Source organism: Lagopus muta, chromosome 1 (assembly GCF_023343835.1).
Source record: "Lagopus muta isolate bLagMut1 chromosome 1, bLagMut1 primary, whole genome shotgun sequence".
NCBI lineage: Eukaryota > Metazoa > Chordata > Aves > Galliformes > Phasianidae > Lagopus > Lagopus muta.
In genome coordinates, this window is record NC_064433.1 from 44,895,603 (window position 1) to 44,919,722 (window position 24,120).

A 24,120-nucleotide genomic window follows, 5' to 3' on the forward strand; every position below is an offset into this window, starting at 1 on the left:
ATTTGGGATTGGGATTTGGCTCCAGCCAACAGGTAAAGCAGCGGATTGCTGTGCTGCTCCTGATTACATTTGCTGACCTTTCTTTCTTCTTTCTTTCTTTTTTTTCCCAGGCTTACGCACAGCCATGCACCTATCTCTCTAAGTAATGGCCACGTTAAATCATTCAGGGCTGGGAAGAGAATTCTTGGGCCTGAGGGACATACACAAAGCCCAGCTCCTTCTCACCACCCAGACATTATAGCGGGAATGTATGTGATTTATTGAGACAGCCAGAAATTGATTTCCCCAAAGTAATTTAATTTGAAATTCATTGGGTATTTATGAAAATGGATGGCAGATATATAATGCATTGTCAAGAAGCAAGCAAGTGTAGTAAATCCTTAAGAGTAATGTGATCTCTTATCTTCCTATCACATACAAAAACATTCTGTGGAGGGGAGAGCGCCGCCTCTGACTCAGTGTTGAAACCTTTCTAATGCAGCAAAGACTATTTTTAAATACTCCCTAATGTACATAACTATATACAATATGTATGTATTGTGTGCACTTACCAAAACATATTTATTCAGTCCATTGGACAGACAAGACACCATAAGCTGTTATTCTGAATGAGGCATTTGAACTTCTGTACATTCCTGAAATCTTAAATGAAATTAAAAGTGAGCTTAAAATAAATACAGAGCGACATCTGATCTCTTTGAAGCAAACACCAATACTGTTTTGCACAACTCAGAGAGGCTCTGACTGGCACTGCTTGCTCTGGGACTGCTCTGAGTTTGAGTAGTTCCTGCATTATACTCCTCCTGGGGAGCAGTCAGCTGCTCTGAGCTGTGAGGCAATGGGTAACGAACACTGGTCATCAGAAAACTTGTTCTTTTGATTTTGTGCTGGTACAGATGTGTCCTGTGCAGACATCAGCAGATGGTATGGATTTAATTGCACATCTGAGGCACAGAAAATAGATGGGATGAGGGAGGGATAATAAATCACAATATTTCATAGACCAATACAAACAGCTTGATGGCTTCCAGTTCAGCCCTAGATGATAAATAGAAACCTATCCTTCTGAAACACTTTAGAGTGGTACATTCAGAGGGGAATCTTGGAAAGCTCATCTACAAGCTCATACAGGTATGCATTAATATTTACATTGCTTAGGAATACTTTAGGCAACATCTGCATTAGTTGTGTTCTGTGTAAAAGGACTGTTTACATGGGTGGATAGTGATAGGACAAGGGGGAATGGTCTTAAATTGAGACAGGGGAGGTTTAGGTTAGATATTAGGAGGAAGTTTTTCACACAGAGGGTGGTGACACACTGGAACAGGTTGCCCAAGGAGGCTGTGGATGCCCCATCCCTGGAGGCATTCAAGGCCAGGCTGGATGTGGCTCTGGGCAGCCTGGTCTGCTGGTTGGTGACCCTGCACAGAGCAGGGGGCTTTGAAACTAGATGGTCATTGTGGTCCTTTTCAACCTAGGCCATTCTATGGTTCTATGACTGTTCCTCAATATGACTGAAATGCTTTGATTTGTGAATAAACAGATTTTGGGAATGGCATGGAATTCTGTATTTGTGAGACCCTGAAGATAACACCTGATTTTCTTCAGTACCTGTGGAATTTGGACTGTGATTTGGTTTTGAAATGAATGAAGTGGTTATTTAATTCCCATTAGAGTCAGCGAGGGCTCAAACCAGCTACATCTGCCGCACTTTTAGTGTGAAGCCTTCAGACAGGGCTGGCTGGATTGGTACAGGGCTGAGGGCTTGTGATGCCCTCCTGGTGTGGCAGCTGGGGATGGGGCAGGGAGCCCAATGGCCTCTCAGGTGGCACCAGCTGCCAAGACAACACACTGAGCACTGGACGTTCCCTTAGGCCAGCTCCAAGCACTTCTTCACACATTTCCAGGCAAATGAAGACAGACTTATCCTTGTGCCTAAAGTGAATTAATATTAAGGAATTCGTTTGTCTGAGGCCGAGCCAATAAAAAATGTTAAATGAACCAAATTGCCTGATAAAATTGTTTTGTTGTTTAGTTATAAAATCTCATTTTTAAATAGTTTGAAATAAAAGTGAAAAATCAGCCAATAATTGTTCAAGCAGGTGCTATAGTTGTTCACTCAAATGTCTGAGGCTCTTAGAAGCTCCTTCCTTATCAGGCACTTGGTTGTCCTTGTGTAGGCGCTCAGCTTCTGAGTCTCAGCCGCACTGTAAATCCTGTTGCTCGGAGATGCTTGCAGAGGTCTTCTTCCTGTTGCTCTTTCATATGAAGCAGTTAAACACATGCAGGAATTCTTGAGAGGCATAATTTAGCAGGACAAAACTGGCGTCAGTCAAATCTTGCAATTGCACTTTCTAAGGGCACCTGTACAGTGGAAAATACCTTTTGTTTTCAAGCTCAGGACTAGTCTCCCACTGCTCTGAACCCAGATCATCCTTCCTTGTCGATATTTCCTTGATCTGCTCTCCTGGGATCTGCCCCTTCACATGGGAGCGTGAGACACGATGGACATTTTGTTATATTTCCATGGGGCCTGCCTTTAGTCTAGATGTTAGCAAATTTCTGCATGATGTTGGAGCTAACAAAGAAAAGGAATGTCCGAGGGTGGGTTTGCACTCCTGTTCAGTGAAGAGAAGGACAGAGAAATGCCCTCTCTGCACCTCCGTGTTCTGCACCAGGCTGCCCGGAGGCCTGGCTCACGGTCTGTGTTTCCACCAAGCCCTTGCTGCGAGCCTGGGGAGCCACCGTCCTGTCCCTGCCGTGCACAAAGCGCTCCCAGTGCGTGACCCCGCTCCTTGGCCAGGCGCTGAGACCTTTTCTTCTGCTCTCAGGGCTTGTTCTGCATGACAGTGCTTGTGTCTTAACACGGCTTTTGTGCAGCAAGCTCAGCCCCGGGATTTGCTGCGGATCTCCCACCGTGCTCCATGGATGTGGGACCCCACTTTGCTGGAACCGCTGGGAAAAGCAGAGTGCCGGAGTGACAAAAGGCAGCTGTGTGGCACAGCGCCCGCACCCCCGTACTTGTGTCGGGTGAGGGCTCGGCCGCCTTCCCGCAGCACCTTGCAGCGAGGTGTCTGTCCTTCCCAACGCAAAGCGCCGCATGGAACCACATCCACGGGTGGGGCTGGGGTTAACGAAATGACTTCGGGTCACAGAGTTTGCTTCAGCTTCATCCGAGCTGAATATCCAGCTTCATACCAGCGCTAAGTGCACGCACCGTGTGGGGGCTGTGTGTGCCTGCAGACCCGAATCTGCACATAGTCACATTGACAAATCATCCATTTCAGACAGGGCTTGGTCTGCCACAAACACAACCTGTAATTCCATTAACGAGGTATCCCATTTGGTTTGCTACTCCTATTTTTTTTCTCTGCAGATTCGATAACACTTTATTCCCCTTTCTTCTGTTTAGTGCCTGTCTTCTTTACGTGAATTTTGGCCGTACTCTTTAATAGTCTGTTGAATTTCCGTAAGCTTGTAAAATACTCTGCTTGCTTCTTAGCGAGCATCTCACGCTTTGCTCGGTACCGCCGTTGAGAATCAGGTCCTTAAAGTTCATCTGTACATGGAAACAACAAATCGGGATTTGGAGAAATTCTTGCTGCCGCGACACAATGACGGTGTCTCCGCCTTCAGATGTAAATGTCTGCGCAAAAGCTGCTTTTAAATTAAACTGTGGCGCAGTTCGGTGAAGTTTAGCCAAAGAATGTATTTGAATGGAAACGCTTAAACGATACGTTAGGATTTGGTTACAGACTTTGCATTTGTTTTCTGAACCAAATGTAAAACAATTGTGCGGCGGCCCACTGGAGACAAGATTGTCTGTGTTAACGATCAGTGCTCAAGCGTTTTAGATTTCAATCTTAAATTAGCAATTTAAAGACAACAAAGAATGATTTTCATGCTTGTCAGTTCTGATTAATGTAACATTAACCCCAAGAGAACGCTACATCGCTCCACCACTTTAATTCAAGTTGCAAGGAAGCAGCCCTGGGAAACGAGGAGAGGATTTGGGTTGTTTTTTGTTTTGTTTTTAACTCGAATCGTAAATGTACCGTTGCCTATTGCTGCTGTCTCTTTCTTACTGCGGGCTCGTGGCTGTTATTTTCTGTCGTTTTCCAAGCTCTGTGACAACGAGAGGTTTCCTAAATTGCACCGTAAGGACGTAACGCCATTTCAGCGCTTCCTCCGGATAGCAGCGCTGATTTTGCCATTCCTGTGTTGGTGCCGCAGAGCCACTGCTCACACCATCGATCTGATCTCTGGAGAGCAAAACTGCTCAGAGAATGCACAGGAAATTTATATGCTTCTCCCCTGCTGAGTAAATAACAGAGAGATGAAACAAAACCAAAACGTGAACGCAGCACATAAAATAATGGCAGTATTGCTGTAAAAATGGTTGCTTTTTGATTTGACTATAAAAGTAAATTTTGCTGTAATTTTTCCCTACCGTAGAACAGGGGGTTGCGTGTTTCTGTTCAGTATCCCCAGTGTGGGGAGGTGAGAGAAGCATGTAAGGGGATGGCTGTCAGAAGGGGAGAACAGTAGAGCGTTGCCATGTGGTGTGGCTCAGTGTGTGAATGGGGGCCTGCAGCTCCCCTGTCCCTCACAGAGCAGCATCAGGCACAGTCCACAGCGAGGCCTGGTGTCGGCATGGATGCTGTCCGCCAGAAGGAATATAATATATACAGAACCATAGAATGGCCTGAGTTGAAAAGGACCACAATGATCATCTGGTTTCAAAGCCCTGCTGAGTGCTGCTAGACCACCAGACCAGGCCTCCCAGAGCCACATCCAGCCTGGCCTTGAATGCCTCCAGGAATGGGGATCCACAGCCTCCTTGGGCAACCTGTTCCAGTGTGTCACTACCCTCCGTGTGAAAAACTTCCTCCTAATATCTAACCTAAACCTCTCCTGTCTCAATTGAAGACCATTCCCTCTTGTCCTATCACTATTCATCCTTGTAAATAGCCATTCCCTCTCCTGTTTATACGCTCCCTTCAAGGACTACAAGGCCACAATGAGGTCTCCCTGGAGCCTTCTCTTCTCCAAGCTAAACAAGCCCAGTTCCCTCAGCCTTTCTTCACAGGAGAGGTACTCCAGCCCTCTGATCATCTTAGCGGCCCTCCTTCAAGAGCTCCATGTCTTTCTTGTACTGGGGGCCCCAGGCCTGGACACAGTACTCCAGATGGGGCCTCACAAGAGCTGAGTAGAGGGGGACAATCACCTCCCTCTCCCTGCTGCCCACCCCTTTTTTAATGCAGCCCAGAACACAGTTGGCCTTCTGGGCAACAAGCGCACACTGCTGGCTCATGTCCAGCTTCTCATCCACCAGGACCCCCAAGTCCTTCTCTGTAGGGCTGCTCTCAAGGAGATCTTCCCCCAGTTTGTATAAATACCTGGGATTGCCCCAACCGAAGTGCAGCACCCTGCTCTTGGCTTTATTGAACCTCTGGGATGTGGTGCTGTGATTGCAGTGTGTTCACTCAGCCCTCGTGCTCCTTGTTCTCTTCGTGCATGTCTAAATGAGGACTCTGAGGCTGTGTGAGATGGAAAAAGCAAAACAAAACACAGTGAACCTTGGAAAATTTTAGCTCTCCAAATCACAGCTATTAGATGAACACTTCTGTATACAAATTTATCAGGACTTCCAAATAGTCCAAATATATTCTCTGATGGTTGCAATAGCCCTCACACAACAACCCCTCTGAGGAAAAAAGCGAAGACCTTAAACCTTCAGCAGAGACACAGAAAAAACTGCTTTCTTCTATCCCAGCTGTTTATATCTATTTGTGTGTTTCCAGGGGTTTAGGCCACATTTTGTTTTGCTTCCCTCCTGTTGCTGCCTAAACACTGACATAAGAACTACCAGCTGCCTCACATGAGACCGTCATGCTGGGATAAAGGCACAGAAAGACCTCCTGCACAGTGTGAGCTTTCTGTGCTTGCTGAATTTCCACTGAATCCAGGGGGAATTGGAGGATTTGCAAGAAACATAGAGCTGCTCTTGAAGCATGGTTTATGCTTCACATATATATTTTTCCATTGTATGTGTGTATTTGGAAGCATAAACGTATTTACAGAAGATGGGTACATGCTCAGACACACATATATATGCGTACACATGGTGCCTCATCAATGCAACGTGACTTTCCACTTATATCAGAGGAGTGCTGAAGAGGCCCAGATGCTGGCAGTACACAAGCAGGCAGCTGAGCACCCACCCCAGCCATGTGCCAGCAGTGGGTGGCTGACAGCAGATCCTGGATGAGGGTTGCCCAAGGCAGGGTGCAGCTTTGCCTTTGTGCATGCCTCCCAGCCCAGAGGTGCACTGTGTCCCTCCTTTGAGATCCTACTAACTCTGTGATGCTGATGTATCAGCCAACTTATGGACTCCACATGAGGAAGCAGTCACACAGTCCCTTTCTCACAAGCTGTGATGGGATGATGGCAGCATCCTGCTCCCTCAAACGTGCTGCAAATCCATAGTGAGAGGAAGTTCCTACAGTGAAGAGGCTGCCTTTTAAATGGATGACATAGGAACAAGGGATAGGAGAGGAAGTACGTGGTATTGATTTATGGTAGCTGTCATGCGCCTTGGGCTGCTTCACCTGCATGAGGCCAAGCAGCAGCAAGCTCTTCTGGGTGACAGCTGGCTTTCCAGAACTTGAGGTACCTCTCGGAAAGCCCTCATGCAGGGAAAAGAAAAAAATTAGGAACATCTGGATCCATGCTGGAACACTACTTAGGTTTTCTCCTCACGGGGAGTTCCCCCCTCCTCAGGCAGTTATGGAGATAAGGCTGGAAGGCCTGTGTCACACATCGGAGGAGCTGGCCCCACTGCGGTCCAGTCCCTGAGTCTCTGCCTGCTGGGCTGAGGCAGAGCTGTGCACCCTATGTGCCAGCAAGAGGGGAAGAAGGAAATGAGGACAGTAATACTGCAAGACAGAGTACTGCTTCCAGGTCTGAGGCCCCCAATATAAGAAAGACAGGGAGCTGTTACAGAGGGTGCAGAGGAGGGCCACAAAGACGATCACAAGGCTGGAGCACCTCCCCTATGAAGGCTGAGGGAACTGGGCTTGTTCAAGAAGGCTACGGGGTGACCTCACTGCAGCCTGTCGGTACCCAAAGGGAGCTTACAAACAGGAGGAGAGTCAACTCTTCAGAACGGTAGATAATGGCAGGACAAGGGAAAATGGTTTTGTGGAAGGAGGAAAGATTTGGATATCAGGGGGAAGTTCTTTACTGTGAGAGTGGTGAGGTGCTGGAACAGGCTGCACAGAGAGGTTATGGAAGCCCTGTCCCTGGAGGTGTTCAAGGCCAGGTTGGATGGGGCCCTGGGCAGCCTGGTCTAGTATTACACAATGAGGTTGGTGGCTCTGCATGCATCAGGGGTGTTGGAGCTTGATGATCCTTGAGGTCCCTTCCAACCCAAGGCATTCTGTGATTCTATTATGATGTTCTGGATTTGCCCAGGCGTGGAAGAAAATTTTGGCTTTCTGGCCTAACCCAGGCTTTTGACCATTTCTGATTACACAGTAATGACATTTAGCTCAGTTTGCTCTGCAATCACTCAGTGCTGCTGCTGCAAGGGTTCATGAAAGCTGCAGTTTCAAAACAGATGTGATAGTGGTTTATGTGGGATGGTGTAATTGCCGTGGCTCTGCTGCCAAGCTATGCAGGAAGCAGGGCTCGTGACAGGCTTTGTGCTGTTTGTAGGCAGCACACAGCGAGATTCAGAAGGTCACTTTATGAAGTACTAATTGGAAGCATAGTTCTGGAAATGCTTAAACCTAATACGGCTACAACTGCCTCCTTGCTGTACTACAACTTCAGCAATTCAAGGAAACACACTTCTTGTTTGTTTATTAAAATCCTCAGCAACAATTTAGGTAGAGGGAGGTTCACTGCTTGTCTCCTTTCTCTCATCATTCACTTGTTTTCATACTCCACAAAAAGGGTGCGAAAGTAATGCAATAAAATGGAATTGTGAAACCACTGACGGTGGTAAAGTGGTATGTGGAGCAGAATTGAGGAGAAATGGTAACAAAGGTCTTCAACAGGCAGAGAAGTTTGTTGTATAGCAGGTGATAATCACTAGACTTTGCTAGCTTTTGGAGGAATACAGAACAAAATATGCATAATTTTCAGCACAGATCATGTAGGTTACATATAGTGAAAAACATGGACTTACTGCCATTGTTTTATTTATTTTTTTAATAAATGAGATGAATTGTGTCAGAGCAGATTTAATAGGGGCTTAGCTCTGCCTAAAAATCCGGATTTCTTGGGGTCACATTTTGTCCTGCTGTTCTCCAACTCATTGCTGGAGCCCTGGGAATTAAGAACTGGGATTCTGCTCACACTTCCACTAGTAGCTTGTCTGACACCAAAGAGACCGTAGGGCCCTTGACTGCTCTATCTTCTCTGTGACCTGGCTCATGAAAGCCAGTGTTGTGAACCTGATGGTGAGGTACGGGACAAGAACAAGACATCTTTGCTCTTATTTTACATTGCAGAGCCTTAATCTCAGAATCATAGAATCATAGAATGGTTTGGTTTGCAAGGGACCCGTAAAATCATCCAGTTCCAACCTCCCTGCTATAGGCAGGGACACCTCCCACTAGACCAGGTTGCTCAAAGCCCTATCCAGACTGATCTTGAATGCCTCCAGGGTGGGAACATCCACAGCTTCTCTAGACAACCTGTTCCTGTGTCTCATTAACCTCATATTAAAGAATTTCTTCCTAATGTCTGATCTAAATCTACTCTCTTCCAGTTTAAAGCCATTTCCCCTCGTCCTGTTGCCACATGCCCTCATAAAAAGTCCCCCCCAGCTTTCTGTAGGCCCCTTTCAAATACTGGAAGGCTGCTATAAAGTCCATCTGGAGCCTTCTTTTCACCAGGCTGAAGACTCCCAGCTCTCTCAGCCTGCCCCTGGAGGGGAAGTGCTTCCGCCCTCCGATCATCTTTGTGGCCCTTCTCTGGACTTGATCCAACAGCTCAATGTCCTCCTAGTATCGTGGTCCCCAGAACTGGACACATTACTCCAAGTTGGGTCTCATGACAGCAGAGTAGAGGGGCAGAATCACCTCCCTTGACCTGCTGGTCATGCTTCTCTCAATGCAACCTAGGAAATGGTTGGCCTTCTGGGCTGCAAGCACGTGTTGCCAGCTCATGCTGAGTCTTTCATCAACTGACATCCCCAAGTCCTTCTCCTCAGGGCTGCTCTCAAGCCATTCTCTGCCTAACCTGTATCTGTGCTTGGGATTTCCCCAACCCATGTGTAGGACCTAGCACTTGGCCTTGTTGAACTCCATGAGATTGGCATAGGCCCATCTTGAGCCTGTCCAGGTCCATCTGGATGACATCTCTTCCCTCTAGCACGTCAGCTGCACCACTCAGCTTGGTGTCATCTGCAAACTTGCTGAAGGTGCACTCAATCCCACTGTCCATGTTGCCTCCAAAGATGTTACATAGCACCAGTCTCAGAAATGATTCCTGAGGAATGCCATTCATCACAGGTCTCCACTTGGACACTGAGCCATTGACTGCAACCCTTTGAGTGTGACCATCCAGCCAGTAATGCAACCGTCCAGCCAATCCTTATGAAAAGGGCAGTGTTTCGGATATCACAAAATCCTATTTTCTTAGGATTTAAGCAAAGAAGAGAGACAACTCCTACACTACATGTGCTTTTGTATCACCTATTCCTTCCATACCATTGCTGTCTGCTCATCAATGTGCACAGGAGGTCTTCACAGAAGTCAGCTTTAACCTGGGTCACCAGCAGAACTGCCAGAAAGTGAGCATTAGGTTACTGAATCACTGCCTGTTCTTCAGTCTCACAGGCAGGATACACACTGCTAACACAGAGCAGGATTCTGTCATTGTGACCACCAGGCCTCCCAGTCATGGGTAGTGTAACTGTAGGATGAAAGGCTAGGTTTTCTGAGACTCTCAAGCTGAAGGAAAAATAAGGAAAAAAAAACAGCACAGGCAGCAAAGTAGGAAGACAGATGGAGAAAATAACACTGTTCTTGCAACACAGCTAGGCCCATAGAGAAAACATACATAATTCCTTGGGCACGTCAGCAGTAAATTCGCAAAAGCAGCAGTAGGAAGGAACTTGTTTGTGGTGCTCACCATGGCGATGCCACAGGCATTTCCTGCTCTAATTACAGATGCTGTGGTATCCTGGCACGAGCTGGGGCATCACACAGGCTTTGCTGCTCTGCTCTCACACGGTGAGCTGCAGTGTATGGCCCTTAAATGGCGTGGTAACCGGTGATAAGTGCTGGGGCTTTCCAGCGGGAACCACTGTAGGGGTTTTGTGGTGGGAGGTTGGCAACCACAGTGAAGAGCTTTAAAATGAAGTCATTTAAAGTGAAAGGTGAAACAGCAGGAGCCTGTGGGCATTTGCAAAGACATCCAGGCTGTTGTATGGGAAACAAAAGAGTCACTGTGGCTGCAAATGCATCTGCTTTTTTAGACGGTATCCTCAGTTAACAGCACTATTTTTACATTTTAAAATACTTGTGATTATTCCCTTCTGTTTTTTCATGCAATTTTCTTAAACACCAACCAGCATTCTTCACGAATTCCTGACCTCGACTTTTTTTGCTGGTACAAACTGACCCCTACGGGCCCAAAGCTGCAGCTCAACTCCTCCCTGGTGCACGGCATTGGGCAAGGTGTGTACAGGCTCCTTCCACGCAGGTCAGAGATTTTAACTTTTCTTCGTGGGGAAACAGTGCTATCTTTCTGCTGTACTCTTCATTTGAAGCTCTTAAAGAACCTGAGAAATGTTAATGCCTCACGCTTCTTGGGTGTTGGCATGGAGGAAATGGTTGGGCATCCCTAGGCATGGCTGGATGAGGCCAGGAGTGGATCCGACTCCTCAGTCTTGCTGCAAGCAGCAGTTGCACTGCACTGAGTTGGCCTGCCCTGAATTTAGGAAAAACAGAATCAGGTAATCATTGAGGTTGGAAAAGACCTCTAAGATTATCTAGTCCAGCCATCAACCCATCCCCACCATGCCCACTAGCCGTGTCCCTCAGTGCCAGATTCACACAGTTCTGGAACACCTCCAGGGATGGTGACCCCACCACTTTCCTGGGCAACCTGTGCCACTGCAGCACCACACTTACAGAGGAGAAATTTTTCCTCATATCCAACCTGACTAATGTGTGGAGCTCTGCTGCTTGCCCAGTGTTCTGTTCATGCTTGGAGTAAGTTTGGAATGGCTCATATTTTGAATGATTTAAAAGTGTTGGTTTGACTATCTTTACCAGAATGCCTTTTTCTGGAGGGGTGAGCAGGTGTGAGGTTCTGCCTGGCATCACCCAGTGCTGCTAGTTGCTCTGCCCAGGGGAAAGGAGAGATTCACCACATGCCACTGGGGTAGAGAGAAGTAACTGGGAAAAGCCACGGCTCTGATCTTGCACCTCTGCCAGTGTGACTGCATGAGCCCCAGGGCAGTGTCAGAGCTCTAAGAGGCTCCCAGAGGAGCATCCTGTTCAAATCACTGATATTTTGTGGGGTTGGGGCCTGGTCTGTGTGGCCTGGAACTGACAGCCTGTAAAAGTAAAGGCTGAAATGTTTCATTCCCCACACAAGTGGAGCATAGCCCATAAAAACCCCTGTGCTCATTCAATCCATCATCCAAGGTGAATAAAAGCAGTAAGGGTAGTGATTACCATCTCACCACGTGCACAGGAAAGCAGTGAGGAATAGGAATGGCTGACCCGGTGGTCTCACAGGCCGCACGATAGCCGTGCCCATGTTCAGGGCTGGGAAAGCAGTGAGGGCGTAGATAAATGCCAGGGGAGGCCATTCCCACAGCAGGGGCACCTCCTTCTGACAAAGCACTGCCACTTTATTTATTTTGCTTCCTGAACAGTTTAATACCTGGAATTTTGTCCTCCTGGCAGCTCAGTGGTTTCTTGTTTATATTCATTTAATTTCAAAGGAAGACGTTCTGCTGACATTTATAAAATACGCACTGTTTCTCGTGCTGAATCCTTAGAAAAGTTTTAAAGTTGCTTCTTGGGTGTAATAAGCACTGTCCTTCCTCACTTCATGCAGGACTGAAATCCATAAACCAGCTACTCCCGGTTTAGAAATCAGAAGCCTAGGGAATTGCTTTTCCAGATTGAGTGCCTAAATAAAGAACCGTGTCAAAGCTCCATAACTCAAGCAAGGTAACATACACTGAGTGCTGGGAGCCAAATGGCACCGAAAAATGTTGAGGAGTCAAGTACAAATTCACCCTTTCCCCCTATCTCACTATCTATATATCATATCTGAGAGGAAATAATTCATTCCAGAGGGCTGTACTGACACTGCTGCTGCAGGAGTTGCTGAACTACTTTGGATAGGCTGTTGCTGTTTGGGAGGATGTAGATATATCTGTGGATTAAATAATCTCTGGCTGTGATGTGCTGGAAATGAAAGACAAGGTTTCTCTAGGTCAATGGTTGCTGCCCTTCAGGATGCTTGCTCTGCCTGGGTGCTTGAGGTTTTTTTTGTATATGCTGCACACAGAGTCCTTGGCCTCTTGCTTCGTCACCTACAGAAGAGCCAGGGCACTGTCCTAAAAGAAACAAGTGGTGATGTGATCTGGCATTACTTTGGGCAGAGGCTTTCTGGCTTCTTTACGAAGTAAGCCCGGTATCAGAGAAAGAACTGTGTTTTTCTGGGGAAGTTCTGAGCCAGATCTTATTGCCAAAATGTCACTTGGGCCATCAGTTACTTACGGTTACGCGTATGGACAATTTTCTTCTTTTTGACGTGTTTATATACACAAGGGCATTTAGCCATGGCTGCTTACCTGTGAGAAACAGCTGGCTGCACCACATGGTGCTCCCACTGTTCTTTAGTGAGAGGGCTCAGAAAAGCTGGGAGAGGCTGCAAGGCCTTATTCCTGACGGGAATACTTCAATGCCAAGAAGAGAAAGACATGAGATGACAGGAGTGTCATCACTGCAAAGCTCCATGTGTTCTGGCACACGGCAGTGCAGACTATGAAGGCTTAGGTGATGGCAAAAGCATGGTGTTCAGTCTTTTCCTTACCACTTATGGTTCAGAATGCATTTGAAGTAAGGAATTGCTCTTTATTTTTAAAGTATTTGCACAGTGAACGGACATCAGGCATCTGCAGATCAATTCCTTCCCCTAGTGCTAAAATGGTGAAAAACTTTGAACGCTGCCCTTCTCCCTCACATTCCCACACCTGCCCCAGTGCTTGTACATGGCAGGAGCATCAGGGAGAGGACTTGCATGGAGCACAGGCAGACGAGGCAAACCCAGCTTCTGCCATTTCTTCGTTCAGCAGTTTTCAAGACAAGAGTTTTCAGTAATGTTAAGGCAAGAGTTTTTGGTAACAGAGCTTGCAAAACTTTGGACCTAAGAAAACCTACAGTTTAACATTCTGCCATAAGAGGGCAGTCTGAGATAACCACACAAATAAGTGCTCTTGCTCAGGAAATTTTTTTTCTTATTAAAAAAAAAATAATGATAGAAACAAATGATTTGCCTCAAAATAAAACCTCACATTTAATTTGAGAAGGATTTTGTTTTCAGTTCATTTTCATAAAATGAGTGCATCAGAGGAGCATTTACAGTAAGTACACTAAGCTTCTGCTTTCTGAGAAAAGAAGAGCCATAGCCCAAGTCCGTAACTCAGGAGTCAGAGGGGTTGACATTCAGCTTCGAACAGCTGTGTTCACATACTGGGAACACGGGGCTGGTATTTTCAGAGGAAAAACTCTGTGGTCTACTGTGGCATCTTCAGAGGACCGTTTGTGAGGCTCTCTCAGGCCTTGCTCCCTGAGCAGGAGGCTGGGTACAGAGAAAAGTGGGCTGGCAACCACCAGCCTGCTAATTCCTGCTGAGTTTTCCAGTGCATGTAATCTCCAATGTCGGAAATGAAAAATCCAGCCTGGTGCAGGGCTTTGAAAGGCTGCCTGCTGCTAGGCTGGTTGCTGGGCTCTGGAAGAGAAAATCTCATCCTCTCTAAATCCAAACGTTTCTTCCTGTGGTGCTGGGCAAGGCACTTGGCTCCCCTAAACATAAGCCCCTGATAAATGGATGCAGGATACTTCCCACAGCGGTGTTCACTGGCTACCTCTTGCAGTCTGATACTTAATGTGCTTCAGCCCCTGGCTGTTGTGCTTGCCCCATTCCCTGGCACAAAAGGAAGGCCCAAGGGCAGGGAGGATGAACACTGCGGAGGCCGCTGCCTCTCAGGGTGCTGCTGAGGGACTGGTGGGACAGTGAAGACAGCCCCAAAGCTGGCTGTGAGCTGCAGCTCCAAAGCTGGAAGAACTGCTGTGACACCACATCTTCCTTTTTGCTTTGCTTGGGCATCACTGTGGCTCAACCAGAGCCTGAAACTTTCAGAGGCGAAAACATCCTTTCTCTATGCTCTTATCAAACACAGGGTACATTTCATGCTTTTGCTAGCTCAAGTGAATACATCTGCTTCATGACACAGCTTAAGGACAGCTGTTCATTCAATAAACACTGAAGAGAGAGCAAATGCTGTTTGTGTCCCAGTCTCACCCTAGAGGGTGAAAATAATAAATCTCAGCCCCTCCTGCAGGAAGATCTACAAAGGGAGTCTTTTTTTCTGTGTCTTCTTCAGTGTTAATTTTCAAGAACAGAAAGAAACAAATGAAGAAACAAAAAATGAACAAACAAACAGATGTACTCCCTCCTTCAGTGCACTTTTACATGTAATGCATATATAGCATAAATTGTTAAAAATAAATCACCAGACACTCAGAAACAACAGTCTGTAGAAGGAAGAAATAAAAAATATCACCACCTCTTCTGCCACCCAAACTCTGACAAACATCCCACATGGATTTCAAGATTTTTGGGAGGGAAGGAGATAGAAGGCATGGAGTATCTGACCCCATGCTATCAGCATTGGTTTGTTGTCTATTATGGTGAAAAGAGCTCATTTATTTTGAGCTCAAAGACACAGTGTGTAATAATGAAATTGTTTTGGGAAAATCTGAGGCCAGTCAAATACGTACTGAGTCTTGTTGTAATTACTGCTCATGTTGAAGAAATATTATTTCTGTCAGCAGCTGGAAAGAGAGTTGATTTTGCTTTTGCTGAGGAAGAAGGAATCGTTAATGACAGCAGCTCTTCATCATCTCTGCCATTTTACCCTTAAAATTTAGATTCAAAGTCCAATGGGAAGCTACAGTTTGCTATAAATGCACACAGAGGCTTCCTAAGAGCAAGCAGCATTCCTCAGCTGTATATGGGCAGATTCCTTAAATCAGTGCAGTCATGCTCACAGAAGTAAAAAATGGATCTGTCAACTCTGACGAGCAGCTATTTCACTGGTACGCTCCCATGGGAAAGGGAAAAGCAATTTTCCCAACTGAAGGAATTGTTCCTTAATGTGAGATCATTGAAACGCAAGTAACAAACCAAAACAGATGAAATATGCGCAGAGTAAATAGATCAAAGACATTGAGATAATTAATTACCAGCGGTCCAGTTCTCAGAGAAAGCACATCCATTCACAAAGAAGCCACTGTACCCGACACTTCTTAATATTGATGGCCACATCACAGATTTGCTGAAGTCTGTTAATGAGGAAAGGCAGAATTATGATTCCAGATAACTGCTTGTTCAAAAATCCATGTTTGTCATGATAGTGCTTTTGCCTATGAATAAACTTCATTGCATTCATATTTTATTTTAAGAAAAAGTGCCAAGTCCGCTTTTGTATTTACTACTGTGAAAGTTTCCATCTCTATCTGCTGATGGTTTGCGTGTTTGTACAGTCATTTCAAAAGAAGACCCAGCTGCATGGAATCTCAAAACCATATTTTCTTAATTCTTAGTGCGTGGATACTGATATTTTTAATCCCATTACCTCAGCAGGAAAATTTCTACTGTAAGGACAGTGAGTATACAAAAGATGAAAAACTGCACTTGTGCTGGGTCTTTGCCTGCCCACTGAGACGGTCTCATCCCCTGAGGAATTAATGGAATGATATAAAAGAGTAGATTGAAATTACACTGTGCTCCTCTGACAGGGAGTTGAGCTCCTTGAAGGCATGCAAAGGCTTGTGGCCGGAGGGCTATTTTGTGTGTGCTACCAGCCAGGTGTCAGCAGGAACTTCTGATTCCTTTGAATCTGCAAAAGGAGAGGTTTGTGGGGCAGATGGATGGATATGCTGGGAACAGGCACTAAGCTGAGAAACACCTGGAGATGTTAGGAGGGAAAAGATGCTGATGGTAACACCAGACACTCACCTTGTGTCAGAGCCACAGCGAGTGAGATTTAGACATTATGTGTATAAACATCTCTCACATTAAGTATCTAAAGTGTTTCTGAATGGCATTTCGTCCTTTGGGTGTTCCGACTGCACCACACAGCCTGGTGCTGTCTGCAAATTTGCTGAAGGTGCACTCAATCCCACTGTTGACATAATGGATGAAGATGTTAAAGAGCACATGAAAATCTTAATCCAATCCAACCATCAGCCCATCCCCACCATGCCCACTGACCATGTCCCTCAGTGCCACATCCACACAGTTGTGGAATACCTCCAGGGACAGTGACTCCACCACCTCCCTGGGCAGCCTGTGCCACTGCAGCATCACTCTTTCTGAGAAGGAATTTTTCCTAATATCCAACCTGAATCTCCTCTGGCACAACTTGAGGCCATTACCTTTCATCTTTTTACTGTCACCTGGGAGAACAGGCTGATCCCCACCTCACTACAACCTTCTTTCAGGTCTTTGCAGAGAGTGATAAGGACTTCCCTGAGCATCCTCTTCCTCACACTGAAGAACCCCAGTTCCCTCAGCACTCCCTGCCAGACTTGTGCTCCAGACCCCTCACAGCTCCGCCGTCTTCTCTGGACGTGCTGCAGAGTCTTCTCCTTTCCTGTAGTGAGGAGCTCAAAACTGAACACTGAATTCAGTGTGCATCCTTACCAGTACAGAGGGATGATCACCTGCCTAAATTGAGCTTCAGCCTTTGCTGTGACATCCAGAACTATCAGTCTTGAAGGTGTAATCTCTGTAGATATATAATGCAGATCTGCAGTTAAACGCTGAACCCAACTCCCACAAGCCAGCCCAAAGACTGGACTTTTTGGAAAGTTGCAGGGAAGGTAGGGGAGTGCATGTTGGCAGCAAGAACAGCCTCTGTTTAGTACCTGAGCATCTGGGCACTTTTAAAGGAGTTTCACCCATCCACGTAGTTGTGACTGTGATTTATTAATGGCTGGAAACTGGTCATGAAATGTACAGTGATGACCATGTTCTCCTTTGAGAGCACATTAATGTACTCAAGCTTGCTGAATGCAGGCTTTTTTCTGTATTTCAGCTGCTGCTCCTGGTAACATTCAAAGGAGGCCATGTGCTTCCTCAGCACAGGGCCGGTCCACATGGCCTTCTTGAACATGGCTCCTGCCGTATCCATCTGAACATGTCTGTCACGGTTTCAGGCAATGCTCAAGCTTTGAATTCCCTGCTGGGGTCAAGGCAAGGGAGGGAGAGAACAACAGCTGCGCTTCCCAGGGAAGGGGAAGAAGGGCAAATGGTGCTGGTGCTGTAGGAGGAGAGGTGGGGAGCTTTGGGATGTGTGGAAGAGATGGAGGGCTGACTTCCATGGGGCAGGAGAGGGGAGGCTCGGGGTTTTTTTCCCTGCATCTGGCAAAGATCCTGCTGCTCCCCCCAAAACAGTCTCCTCCCTCCAGGTTACCAAGCCTCAGCAGAGGGGTTCAAGGAGCAGAAAGAGACAGAGGACAGGCCTGAAGGCTTAGTTTATTTGGCTCAGCACGTACTTCTAATTTTAGCCACCACAAGCATAATGGGACTTTTTCTTTATTCCTCTATGCAGCCATGGGGCAGAAAGGGCAGGGGAGCTTAAAAGACTTATTCATGCAAGCAGAGCAGGAGCGCTAAGTCCACTATTTGCACTCTGCAAATGTATTTCATTCACATTACTGCAACACGGAGTAAAAGGCGTGCAGGCCAGGTGTCTCCTCCACGGCACTATGGTGCAAGCAGAGGCCAGCAACCTCTTTATTTTCTATTCTGCAAAATAGAATGCTCACCTATGCAAAAAAGGGCTAAATGGGTATGGTAAGCCACTGAAGCAGAACAAAATTTATGCACGTCCTCTTTTCAGAGTCTGCTAAAAAAAAAAATCTCCATCATCTCTCTGCATGTACTATTTCAAGCAGAATGATTTCCCAGCTAGTAGAGCAAAAATAGTTCAAGTTTGAGACATTGTTGGCCTTTTGAATAATTCCTGCCTCCTTTCTCCTGCTTGTGCCAGGCAAATTTGTTTTGCTGACCTTCAGCACAGTTTATGCTGACTATTTAGAGGTGTTATGGTCAGGCATCCAGGCTGTAGCTTGGCAAAACACTAGGACAAACACAGAAGAAAAGGCAAACATCTTTGTAAGTTGCATGCCTGAGTTGCAACTGTTTTACTGCAACTGGTTTAACTGTACTAATACATCTTTCTCCTACTGAGAGAATGTGCCAACCTGAAATGAACTGTTATTTTAAGTTTGTATGAATTAAAAATCGGGGCCAAAATAGGAATATTGTGTTTCATAAAGCCTGTAGCAGGGCAGGAGAACTACATGATAGGATGCTGCCTTTTCTCAGGGGCCTCCAGCAGCCAGAAGAGAGAGAGAGAGCAGCTCTTGGGACCTGCCTGGCAGACCCTGTCGTCTCCTCCACACTCCATGCCTGGGGTCACCCAGAAAATGCTGCAGAAGCTGTGATAGCCATTCATCTTCTTGGGCAGGTGCATCCTGGCCAGGGCTCTGCTCAGCAGGCTTGACCTCTACTTTCTGTGCTCCTGTCCAACTGCAGCACCATTTTTCCTCCAGCTCCATCTCGCCCACAGTGCATTATTAACACCTTGCTAGTCCTACAGGATGGAGATCCCCAAATAGTTTTCCTTTTCTCACCCTTCCCTGCCTGAAACAGGTTTATTTGCCAGCTCTGCTCGACACAAGGACTAACTTGTACCATGGGAACACCTATTTAAATACTTTTTTAACTACTTCTTTTCCTAGCCAAAGATGTTTTCACAAAGTGCCAAAATGCCTGAAAAGAAGTCAGAGGAGACTCTCAAGGCCACTGCCAGCATCTCTGAGCTGTGGGGTGATTCAGCAGAGCAGCAGGACAGGGTGGGGGGCAGAGTTGCAGAGGACTGGTTTCATCTGGTTCACAGTTTTGCAATCACTCTTCCCAAGAATTTGTTCAGAACTGGTCTGGTTTGAAAGGTACATTTCTTTTCTTGATCAGCCTCATTTTTCAGCTGATTCTCTGCTTTCTTTCCTGACTCTAACCTTTCAAAAGGGGATGTACAGTAAGAAGCCACTGGTTGAAAGCTGCAATCTTCCTTCTTGTCTCTTACAAGTTATCAAGGGTGCTGAGACCAGAACACATGTTTCTCCTGCTGCATTAAGTGCTTTGAATGTATGCTAAAAATGTTAATACGTTATTCAAGAGACTGGAATTTCTCCTTCAGGTGCGATGCCTTTAGGCCATTTGTGTTTCACGCACAGTCACAGGTAAGGGCTTGTTGCTTTGGCAGAAACATGCAGTTAATGAAACGTTCTTCTTATTATTACAGTAAATAAGAGAGCTCAGCAGTCATTCAGCTTCAGCATCTCCTTATTTTTCCTGAAAAGCTTTGCCCCGGAGTCAGCACTAGAGTAACTCTGGGACAAGAGGGACCTCTGTCCTCCAAGGATGGGAGTCCACCTTTGGGCACCACAGGGCCTGTTTGGATGCTCAGCTTTCCTCTCTGGATCACCAGTTGTGGTGCAGCTATTTCAACCCTGCTGCAAATTCTAGGTTAAAATATTCCTGTGTTGGCTCATCTTCAGCTTGCAGCCTTGGAAAGCTGGAGTGCTAAGCTCCTCTGCTGAAGAATGCCCACAGATGGGAGCTGGAGTTCGGCAGTGTAACTTGAACCAACATCAGGATTCATTTGGGTTTCTCGTTGTACATGATCTTTAGACAACTTTCTTGTTGGCTCTTGGCAGGGTCTTTATTGCATGTCACAGCATCTCACAGGACAAGTTCTCTTTCAGGGTGTCAGAGCAGAGGGAATGAGTCAGCTTTACTCAGGGGAGAGATCTGGAGGGATCCCTGAGCAGCACCGTGCATGCTGAGCATCTCCAAACCACACAATGTGCCAGAGGGCTCAGGAATGTGACTGGGAGGTGGGCCCCACTCCCTGCAGCACCTCTTGGGAATACATCCATATTTTGACCCCTAAATGTGTGGCCTCAGCTGCTGGTCCGAGCCTTCCCAGCAAGCAGAGCGTGTTGTTCCGCCTGTCTGCTTGCAGCGCTCGCCCTCCTGCTCCTCTGTCGTCACTGCAAACTGCAGTTCTGACCTTTTTGTCCTCAGCGAGCTATTCATTTAAAATACAAATGCTGTCCTCAAACAGCAGTCATTAATATGAGGCAGCAAATTCTTTTCTTTGTTCTTTATTGTTGATTTTCCCTACTGGGAAACCGGTGGCAGGAGAACTGCATAGCTGCAGGAGCAGCTTGCTAATTGCATACTTTCGAATACTAATTTGTATGGGTTTGTTTGGTTACAAAGGGAATCAGAAACAAGCCAGGGGGTGATAAAAAAATGTCAAGGTTATAAACCCCGCAGAAGCTGGAATTTTTATGAATTCTTTAAATGCAAATTGCGGGCCAGTAGTTGCACATCCCCTACCCCCCACGGAGCGCCGTGTAGAACTGTGCTGCTCACCCTGCGGGCACCCAGCACTCTGACCATGGCAGGGCAGGCCACTGCCAGCCAAACTATGGCCCTACTGTGCTGTGTTTGGCTCCATGAGCATTCAGGACCTGGGGTACCAGTCCTACTGGGTAGTCACAGTGCTTTTGGAGCAGTTGTCTTTTTAGCCCACTTTCATGTTTTCTCTCCATACTTGATGTCTTTCTGTAGGTTCTTGCTTATCATTGACTGATGGTTGCTGTTTTTCCTTTCTTTTTAAAAGCAAGGTACAAAGGAGATATTTTTGTGCAAGCAATCAGCTCGGTCCATTAAGACGTTATCATTATAGAGGGGAAATTTAGGTTAGATGTGAGGAGGAAATTCTGTACTCACAGGGTGATAAGGCACAGAGCTGTGGATGCCCCATCCCTGGAAATGTTCAGGGCCAGGTTGGAGGGGGCCCTGGGCAGCCTGAGCTGGTGGGTGGCAGCCCTGCCCACAGCAGAGGGTAGAAACTAGTTGATCTTTAAGGTACTTCTAAACTAAGCAATTCTCTGATTCTCTGATTCTGTGGTCACCACCTCCTGCCTTGCTGCTGCTGCGGTGGTGCCAATGTGGAGAGCAGCCCCAGCAGCAGGAATTCAGGCCATCGCTGTGTCCCTCTGGAGCAGTCTGAAAAACAGTGAGCACATCCCCTCTTCCTGGGCAGGATGATGATGATGATGGCCCAGGATCCAGTAGGGCTGCTCAGCACCACCACTGCTGTGTGTGTTCTGGAATGGTGGGTTGGAGGACCTGCTCTTGTGGCTCCGGTGAAGGACATGCCTGTATCAATGGGTGCAGAGATACCAGAGGGCTCCAAGGCTGGGAATGTGAGGAAGGTAAAGTCAAGGGAAAATCACACAACTGGGCTATTTTGTGGCTGTTTGCACTGCAAAGGCAGCTCTCTGTGTTTGTTCACTCCTTTGTGATCACATAACATGATACGGAGTCAAAATGGATTTCACTGCATACCCCACACATTATATTTCCCAGTACTTACCACAGTAGACCACTGCTGGTACTTCCACCTCTGCTTAACAAGTCTGCATGACAGCACTAAAGGAAAAAAAGCATGCAGAGTCACCAGCCCTCAAAAACAGCATGTATTGTCTTTCATTGATGAGAAAAGGTCACAGTTGCTGGCAGAGCTGCACGGTTTGAGCAGGTTTGCAGTGGAAAGCACTGCAGGAATGTGCAGCAACACAAACAATGCCTACATATACTGCCCATGGATGTTGCATTTTCTGAGAACCAATACCTGAGCTTTGCTCCTCAGCCTGTGATGGGCAGCTCGCTGGATCCCTTGATAGGAAGCTTTGTTGTTTGGTTATGTGATGCTTAAGATAATCGACCAGTTCATTTCCTTAACTGGAAGTAAAGAACGGCTTGTTATTATTAAAATTGTGTTTATTCAGGTAGCAAGAATGGGACAGGAGGTCAGTGCTTGGCAGCACACCAATCACCAGGACAAAATGGCACAGTCACAGCAAGGCCCCACAGCACCACTAGGCTTCCATGGGAGGCCCGTGGCTGGCAAGGCCTGTGCCGAGGAGTGACTGCCACTGCAAGGAAATAACAGTTCAGAAACTGCAGAACAGAGCAAGAAGTTATCTGGGCTGTGGATTTGAGCCTGATTCAGACCATCCAGCTGGCAGAGGCAGGGTGGCTCTGAAGTATGTCAACAGCCTCAGATAAATGCCAGGATAGCCTTGTGAACAGGAACTCCAACGGTATTTTCTCCTGTACTGCAGCTATTTTAGTTCTGTTTATTTCCTCTCTGTTTGGATGTTTTATAGAGAAAAAAAGAATCCCCGTGGCTATAGAGAACTGCATGCTGGAAGCAGGAAGATGAGTGCCAGCTGGTTGCTCCTCTGCTGCTGGGCAGGATGGCAGGTGTGTGCTGGACTTCTCCCAATCCACAGCAGGTCTATAACAGGTGTGCCATGTCCTTGGTGCATGTCCTCATGCACTGGCTGTTCAGGGGTTTCTAAGGATTTAAGCTTGCTTACTGTTTGAACACAGAATGCGCAGTGATTCCCGATCTGTGGCACGTGTACGGCTTGCTTGGGGGTGGAAAGGCAGACTGCAGCTCAGGGCAATTCTCAGTTATTTAGTCCTTCCCTGTACAAGAGCTGGGAGTTTTCCAGCACGCCACAGACAGCCTGGGATGCAGCCATTTGTGGAGAGCGACGCCCGGCTGCTGCTGGGGCCGTACCGACATGTAACAATACCTGTCTGGCTCGCAAATGTCAGACAAAGCTGCCATAAATCTCTAAGCCCAGCGGTAAAATTAATGGGAATTGCAGGGAGCAGGACCTTGTCAGCTTTATAATAGGGCTGTGGGTGGAAAAACATCTCATGCTTCCCTCCAGGCATTAGGCAACCAAGCAACTGATGCTCCGTGGCCATTATCCAATTATAAGGGTTTTTTGCGCAGCATTTGGTAGTTATTGCTTTTAATGTGTCAAAGTTAAAGAGTCACCAGTACAGAACGAGGCCGAAGGAACAGACCTGGCCAACAGAACGTGTTGATGGCAGGTCAAGCCTTGTCTTGTCCAGTGATGTCCATCTCATCTCTATTGGCCAGGCAGGGCATCCTGTTTTTGGCCAAGTGGGACTGGCAGTGCCGCCTTGCTGCTGGCAGGGAGCAGCCCCATGCACCAGTGGGATGGCTCCCCAAAAAGGGGGAGAGCAGCATTGAGCTGTGGGCAGCTGCCTCCATGTCACAGCGAGTGGTGGTATTTATGCTGTGTTTCTGGGTTTCTGCCAGTCACTCTTTGTGACCAGGAAAATTTTGTTGTCCTCTCAGCTGCATAACTTGGCTTCTGTCTTCTTGTTGTTGTGTCCTTCCTCCTGCCCCTAGAGCCAAAGGCTGTGGTGCTGGGTAGACCCTGCTCTACCTTCTGAGCACCGTCAGTGGCACTTTTGAATGACTGAAGTACCTGTCTGCCTTCTGGCATGCAGAGCTGTCCCTGTGGGGGAGTTGGGCAGCTGTAACACCCCTGGGTGCTCCTGGAGCTCTCTGCATCTGGGGAACAGGGGATCCTTGGACAACTGGCACCTGCCACCTACATCTCAGTGACACAAAGCTCCACTCCCTGTGTATCTGTAATGGCTTTCTTGACTTCTGCAGGTGTTACTCAGAAAGGCCCAGTTAAAGGTTATGGGTCTGACCACATGGAGGCTGTACAAGCACCCAGGGTCCAAACACAAGTTGCACCTGATGTGAATGAAGGAGACCCTGCTCCTAGAGTAGCAAAGGCAGAGGGCAGTTGTGTTTCTGCAGCTGTATATTATAAGGTTTTAATGTTAAACATCACTTCTACTGAACCA

At 46.9% G+C, this 24,120-nt stretch overlaps 1 protein-coding gene across 1 annotated transcript in view; it reads left to right on the plus strand.

Annotated features, from left to right (window-relative positions):
* VEZT (vezatin, adherens junctions transmembrane protein) overlaps positions 1-1,412 on the plus strand; it is a 132,416-nt gene extending 131,004 nt beyond the window's left edge. Inside the window, exon 13 of the transcript XR_007376857.1 lies at positions 1,268-1,412. The gene's annotated coding sequence lies outside the window, so the exon portion shown is untranslated. The remainder of the gene's footprint in view (positions 1-1,267) is intronic.
* The last annotated feature ends 22,708 nt before the right edge of the window (positions 1,413-24,120 follow it).